The following is a 7,242-nucleotide window of genomic DNA, read 5'->3' as shown; positions in this document are numbered from 1 at the left end:
GAATTGAATTGTCAGCATCAGGCCCCGGCCACAAGCCCCTGCGTCTGCACAGATGGGGCGAACCTCTGCGCCAGTATGACTACGAACTGAAATTTATCCCGGGGAGGGACAACGTGGTCGCCGATCTCCTTTCGCGTTCGATAGACCAGCAGCCCCGCGGGGTGGGGAAGAAGCAGAGCACGAGCTCATCCAGATGCTCTACACAACCCTGCGGCCGGGTGTGTCCCTAGAAGAGCTAAAACAGGAATCAGAGCGAGACCCAGTCCTCACCACACTCCGCACATACATACGGTCAGGATGGCCAGTGAAGGTACCCGAGGAGCTCGCGCCGTTTGCCCAGGTACGTGACGAACTCTCCTCTTGGGGTGGTGCGTGTGTCTCCAGGGGTCTCCGCGCACGTGTGTTGGCAATGGTGCATGAGGGGCACCTGGGCATAAGTAAACTCAAGCAACGGTGCTGGGACCTTGTTTGGTGGCCGGGAATCGACCATGACATAGAAACACTCGTCAAGGACTGTGCACCGTGCCTCCTTAGCGGTAAAACCGGCCCCCCGCATCCGACTCCGCTACAGCCAGTTCCGTGGCCGTCTCGGCCATGGGAACATCTCCAGCTCGATGTGGCGAGCTCCATGGTCGTGGGATTCCTCACCATCAGCGCTTCCTGGTGGTGCTGTATGACCTCCACTCCAAGTAGCCGGAGGTAGTTCCAGTGGGGACTGTCACCACCCGGGCAATTGCCGAAGTTCTAGAGGCCCTGTACCGGGTCCCCTGCGTCCTGCTCGAGTGCCAGCAGCTCCGTTTGGTGCTCACACAAGACTGCGTGTCCCTGCCGCCGCAGGCGTCCAGCTGCAGCACCCCCAGCAGCCTGAAAAATGGTCACCACTTCTCGTTTTACGAGTTCCCACCCAGCCTGAATATCGAGAAGGAAGAGGGGCGACCGGACCCCCCTCCACAGTATCGTTAACACTAGCGTTGCTTAACAGGGAGGGATTGAGAATCCACGTCCCCGGCCCACGCTGCACCTCTCCAGAATCGAGAGTGCACACGAAATAGTCATGATCGCTCACCCGGCACTCCCAATAAAACATCGCACGGACACGGGCGGCGACAGCAGGGGACACTAAAGCATAGTCCAGCCTGCTTCCCTGCACCACCCCCCTGACGCACTGCGTCCTGGAAAAGATGCTTACGCCCGGGTTGTGATCCCTCCACTGATCCGTGAGATGACATGATCGCATCATACGGAGGAGCGCAGCTCTCCCCATATTAGGCTTCAACACTACCCCCTCCCGCACGTCCAGGTGAGTCGGGGTGATGTTAAAATCCCCGATGGACAGGGCCACTGTGCTACACGCACTGCCAGACAGTCAAAGAACGAGGCACAAAGGACCTCATCGTTTGGCGCGTGCATGACTACGATGGTGATGGTGAAAACACCCCCTTTGACCGCCAGACACTTCCCATCCCCACTAGAGTACAGCTGTGTAGCCGACTTGACGCGGGGTCCGTGACAGAGCAGCGCGACGCCCCATCAGAGGCAGTGGAGTGGAAGACATCGCCCGACCATACGTCTCGCACCCGTTCGATAAAAGCCCCATCCCACCCAGTTTCCTGTAGACACACCACAGCTGATGAGGCGCACTGAGTTAGAACTGCCTGCAATCAGACATCACACTACCCCGGGGCACACAGTTAAAAGCAGTAATGGCTAAAAGCGAGACTACCCCATACACAGTCCCAGCCCTCCCACGCGGTGATCGGGCGATGTCAGGGTAAAAGCACAGTACACAATACAAACCATAAAACGTACCCAGGTCTTGGGTACAACTAAACCGAAACAGGACACACAAGATGACACATGCAGGCAAGGCAGTTCAACAGGGCGACGGTGATGAAACAAGGGAGACTTGCACAAATACAAAGGAAACAAAAGGGAAAGAAAACTATGCATGGTGTCTGCATAGAACTAAAGCGCTACACTAAAACAAAAGACACAGTAAGGACATTCACAGTACAAAATCATCACTGTCATCAGGGCCCAGGCTCGCAGCACGCAGTGCGTGGAGAGCAGCTGCCGCCGACTGCCGTCGTTCATCGGGTCTCCGGTGGGGCGCTTCCACCGCAGATGCAGTTCGGAGGGCCCCGGACCGGGGCGTGACGCGGGTCTTGGTCTTTAGTCTGTTCCTACTCAGCCGACCGCCAGTAGGGGGGACGACCTCCAGCGACGATGGTTTGCTGGGTGCACCCCGGTCCAGGGCATCGAGGTGGAGCAGTGTCTCGCTGTCCAGGGGAAGCTGTGACCAGAGAGAGGCGAGCGGCACAGACACACGGGGAGAGAGAGGGTGGGGGGGGCAGCATCAGTCTTACCCCCGGCCCCAGGGGGTGCTGGGCACTCCACTCCCGCGGCCGGAGCTGCGGGTCTTGAGTCCTCGGCAGGTGACTGTGGGTCAGGTGTACCCCGCGAGACAGACGCAGCGCTGTCTGGCAGCTCCCGGGGTTCCGCAGCTCCGGAGGGTTCTCCAACGAGTCCGGCACCAGGTCCTAGTTGGTCTCGCTGGGCCGGGGGCTCTCCAGCCTCCCCACACTGTCCAATGTCCTCCCCGTGCTCAACGCCCGGCACCTCCATGCCAGCCCCACCGTCCTGTCCGGGGCCGTGCTGGTCCAGGCAGCCGGCGGCATTCAGGTCCTGCTGGCGACACTACTCTGCCCCACGCACAACATGAGAGCCCAAGCCTGCCTTACCTGCATCCCCCATCTGGCCAGGTGCAGTGGGACAGCTGCAGAGGGCGACTGCCTTCTTGCAGTCGGCGCAGCTTGCTGCGGTGCAGTCTCGGGCGTAATGTCCCTGCACCCCACAGATGCGACAGAGGTACCTAGGGCACTGAGCCAGGACATGCCCCGGCTGCCTGCACATCCGGCAGAGCTTGACCTGGTTATCATGTACTACTCAGATGTGCCTTGGGCCTTCAGCTGTGTCGAACTTCGCGCTGTAGGGGAGGGACACCACGCCCGGACGCTGTGCGTTCCCTCGGTCATGGCCGGGCCGGGCAAGAGCCGGCGGCGGACTGGGAGGATGGGCTCGACTCCCCACGCTGTGAGCCGATCCACCACCGCCCAGTCAGGCACATAGAGCGGCAAGTGCAAGAAAGAGACCAGGCGTTCGGCCTGGCTGAGGCGGTGCTCGACGTATTCAGGCTTCGAAAATGTTAACTCTACGCACGCTCCCGGGACCGGACACGCGTCTATCACGGCCCCCTTCAGGACAAGCAGCTGCACCGCCTTAGCCACCTCGAGAAGGGGCACGGTGTCGAAGGCGGTCAGATCCACCGATACGGTGGCCGCCCGAGTGGACGAGCTTTCCGCCGCTCGCCCGACCTCCCAGTGTCCGCGTGCGCCGGTTACACCTGCCGCCTGCGCCCGACCCGGGTGTGCCACCCGCCCAGCGTAGCTGTCGGGTGGTGAGGCACTGCCGCCAGCCCCCGCCGCGGCACTGGCTCCCAGCCGCGGTGTTGCCGCAGCAGCCTTGCCCGCAGCCGCCCTCTTGCTCCATACAACTGTAACCCATTCTGCCTGCACCTGGCCAGCCCCACCGGCCGGCTCCAGGCTTTGACCCACGTCCATCTCAATATGGTCCTGGTCAGTGTCCTCTACAAAATCAGCGGGCGTCCGTGCAGCCTCGGCCGCACTTGACGTGTCGCCTACTCCTCCATCAAGCGCCCGTGCAGCCTCAGCCGCACGCGACGTGCTGGGCTGACAAACAGCCATAAAGGGAAATACCGGGGAAAAGGAATAAAGGGAGAGGGGGGGCCCGTCCGTGGACAAGGTGCGCAAAACAAATAATTAAAGGGGGCGGGGGGAAGCCTTAAGTCAGGACCCCGGAGAAAGCTGGAGCCGGGCCGGCAAAACAAAAGAAACTGAACGAACTGAACAAGAGGTGCTTAGTCTCCCCCTCCCTGGTGCTGACGTGCAACTGGGGCGAGGGGAAAACGGACAAAAGAAATTTGAAAGAAGCCCTAACACAACCCTAAGCAAACTAATCGGGGAATCAACTAAATCAAATCCAAATAGTCGGAGCTAAGGAAAAATGCGACCGCTCGCTACAAGCTCGCGGCTCACTGTGCCGTCAGCCACACCCCTGGAAACATGTAACGCGTATTCAGAGTGGTATGGCCATAAGCGAAAGAAGCCGCCAAAAACAGTCCTTTCGTACCTCACGCAGCTACATGCCGGTTAGTTGCATTAGATCCTCCTACAGGCTTTTTATCTGACTGACACTGCAGCCCCACCATCCAATCAGCAGCACCCCGACCCAGACCAAACATTCACCAAACTCCTCAGCCGGCAGCCTATAACAACTATTCCATTCTTTCCTCACCCGCACACCTCCTTCTCTTTACTCCTTTTCACTCAACTATTCCATTTGTGGTCAGGTAGTAACGTTGGTTTCTTTCCTGACAGCAGGATTGGTCCTCCGATAATTGGTGGTGCTATTTAGGTAGCGGAAAGCTGGGTTGAAGTGGTGGAATTGATGGTGGTTGTGCATTTTCCCATGCAGTTGGCGTGGTTTTCATTTTAAGTATGGTACGTTTTAACAGGGGGTTGCAGTTTAATTAATGTTTATTGCTTGGTTTAACTTTTCTTTTGGTTGCTGTAGTTTTTGGACTGCAGCCTGTGGTTTGGGGGCATTCTTCATTTCCTTGTTCATCGTTTGTACAGGTATGTGGTTTGTTGTTGTAGTAATGTTTGTTTGTGTGCATTTATTTATGTGGTTTCTGTATTTTGTAGCATGGAGTAGGACTTCACCTGCCATTGCGCTGGAGGGGTGTATCGGTTCCCCCAGCTATTTCAGCGAGGCTCCGTGGGATGGCCGTCATTGGGATCCGGAGCGGGCATTATAATCAGCCACAGGGGTTAAGAGGCTGAGCCTCACTGGCGTTGCTGTTTTGCTCCGATTAGTGGGTGTAGGTATGAGTAGGAGGTTTTGTGTTTAATTCAGGGAGGTGGGGTTGTCCTAGGGGACTCTTTAGCCCTGGGTGATAGCACCCGCTTATGCGTGCCAGTGTGTTTAGTGGCGTGGTGTGATTAATGTGTGCCCTTTTTGGGATGTGGGTGTGAGTGGCTTGTAGTGGGTTTACCCCGGTGCCGCGCTGAATGTGGTTGGGAAAGGGAATTTTTTTCCCCGTTTTTTTTTTTAAAAAAGAAAACTGTGGGGGGAAGGTTGGTACATCGGTAGCTAGCCGGCTTCGTTGAGAGTGATGGTTGTTGTATATTATTTTTTTTTATCTTTGAGTGTGTGGTGTTTTGTTATGTGGAGAATATTAGAAATTGTGTTAAGGTGTGGTTGTTTAATTTTCTTTTGCTTTATGTAATAAAAGTTGTGTATAAGAATCCATGTCTGCTGCTTAGTGTGTACTTGTGTGGGGGGGGTGGTGATTAATTGGAGTTATTGGGTTGTCCCTGGGAGGCGGGTTATTTGAGCCCAGCTTCTGGGGTGGCGTAGTCGGCTTATGTTGGAAGGGAAGAAGCATAGCAGCTCCTTTCTCCTTACTGCTCTGTCACAATCTGGCGTAGTCGTCAGGATACACTGGAATATGCGGTAAGACGTGGATTTCTTTTTTTTCTCTCTCTCTCTTCTTTCTTAGTAGATATGCATATACGGGGTTATTTTATTGTATGTGTGTATGTATATATATATATTAGAGGTCGACCGATATTGAATTTTACCGATACCGATAGCTAGGTTGGTCCGTACTTGCCGATAACCGATTAATTAACCGATAGTTTTTAAAATGGATACTGGATTTAAAAAAAAAAAACTAAATTAAAACACAACTAAACTTTATTACAAAACCAAACAAAAAAACAGTACTGAATCATGAAAATGTGCTATATGAAATAAATATGAATATATTAATAAATATTGAGGTAAATTAAAGACATGCTTTCAAACTGAAAGAAAAAGTAACACTACAAATAAATAAAAAAAAGTTACATACAAAATGAATTATAATAATAATTATATAATATTATAATTATATAAATGTATATTATATGTGTAGTCTCCCACTATATTTGCTTCTATTTTGAAAACTTTTTTCTCTCTCCATAGGCAGAGGTTGACCAAACTGTTTGTGTAATCTGTTAACAACGCTCATTATATACCCGTCTTTTTAGGCAAGAACCAGATAATGAGTGTCACGTCATGAAATGGTTTTAATACGAAGGGAGCTGTATTACGTGATAACAAATTTAATAAAAACATCGTAAGTTAGGCCTATAATAGTAATGATTTCATTTCAAACAACAAATACATTATATAGAGAAGGTGAGCAAAGTATCAACAGAGCTTTTTGAAACTCCGAATCAGTAAAACACTGCGTCGCAAAAAGATTCACTGTTTCGAAGCGCTCCAGTCGGATCCCCCCGGCAAATCGCACCCTGTGCCTGAAGATAAAATGAACTGAAATCGAATGCATTCCTGATGGTAACAATCATGACATTAAACATTTGAGTCGGACTTGCGTGTATTTTTGCCACATTATTTTAACCGCTTGATGTACTGCTAATGTTAGCGTGCTCTCAACCTTGTCGACAAACATACTGCTGTTCTTTCTCCAATGCAGAATCTAATCAACAAATGAATTACTTTATATTGAGATGAAAACATGTACTGTAGTGTACTGTATACATACTTTTTCGCTGTCTGTGTTTTAAACGTGCATTTGAAGTGTCCGCGTTGTCCGTGCACCGCGCTCTCTCCAGGCAGCTTGCGCTCTCCTTGCAACTAACAGTATCACGTGTCAAAACAAAAGCATGTGCTTTACAGCGATTTTCGCCTATAGAGGCGGCTCTTGCCATAGATATACAGTATATGTTGGCTCTCGCACTGTATAAGGACAACGGACCGTTCTCAGCCGCTTCAGCTCTGACGCAACCCGGAAAAACTATCGGCGTGGATTTTTGCTGATAACCGATAGTTCCGCATCTGATAATATATCAACTGAGAGACTTGTCCTTATTCCTAGGGACAGGAAGTGTCCTACCTTTACTGGTAGGGCTGGGTTGAGTTTGGATGAGTGGGAGGATGAAGTGCAAGCCTGTATGAGGGCTCGTTACCTGTCCCCAGCTGATCAGGCATTTTTTTTGTTCGATCATTTAGATGGAGAGGCAAGGGAGGAAATTAAGCACCGGCCTATTGAGGATAGGAGGGATCCAGAGAAGATCTTGGTTATATTGCGGGAGT

This window comes from Paramormyrops kingsleyae, chromosome 2 (assembly GCF_048594095.1).
Source record: "Paramormyrops kingsleyae isolate MSU_618 chromosome 2, PKINGS_0.4, whole genome shotgun sequence".
NCBI lineage: Eukaryota > Metazoa > Chordata > Actinopteri > Osteoglossiformes > Mormyridae > Paramormyrops > Paramormyrops kingsleyae.
The sequence above is the reverse complement of the archived record's forward strand: the minus strand, read 5'-3'. Positions refer to the sequence as shown.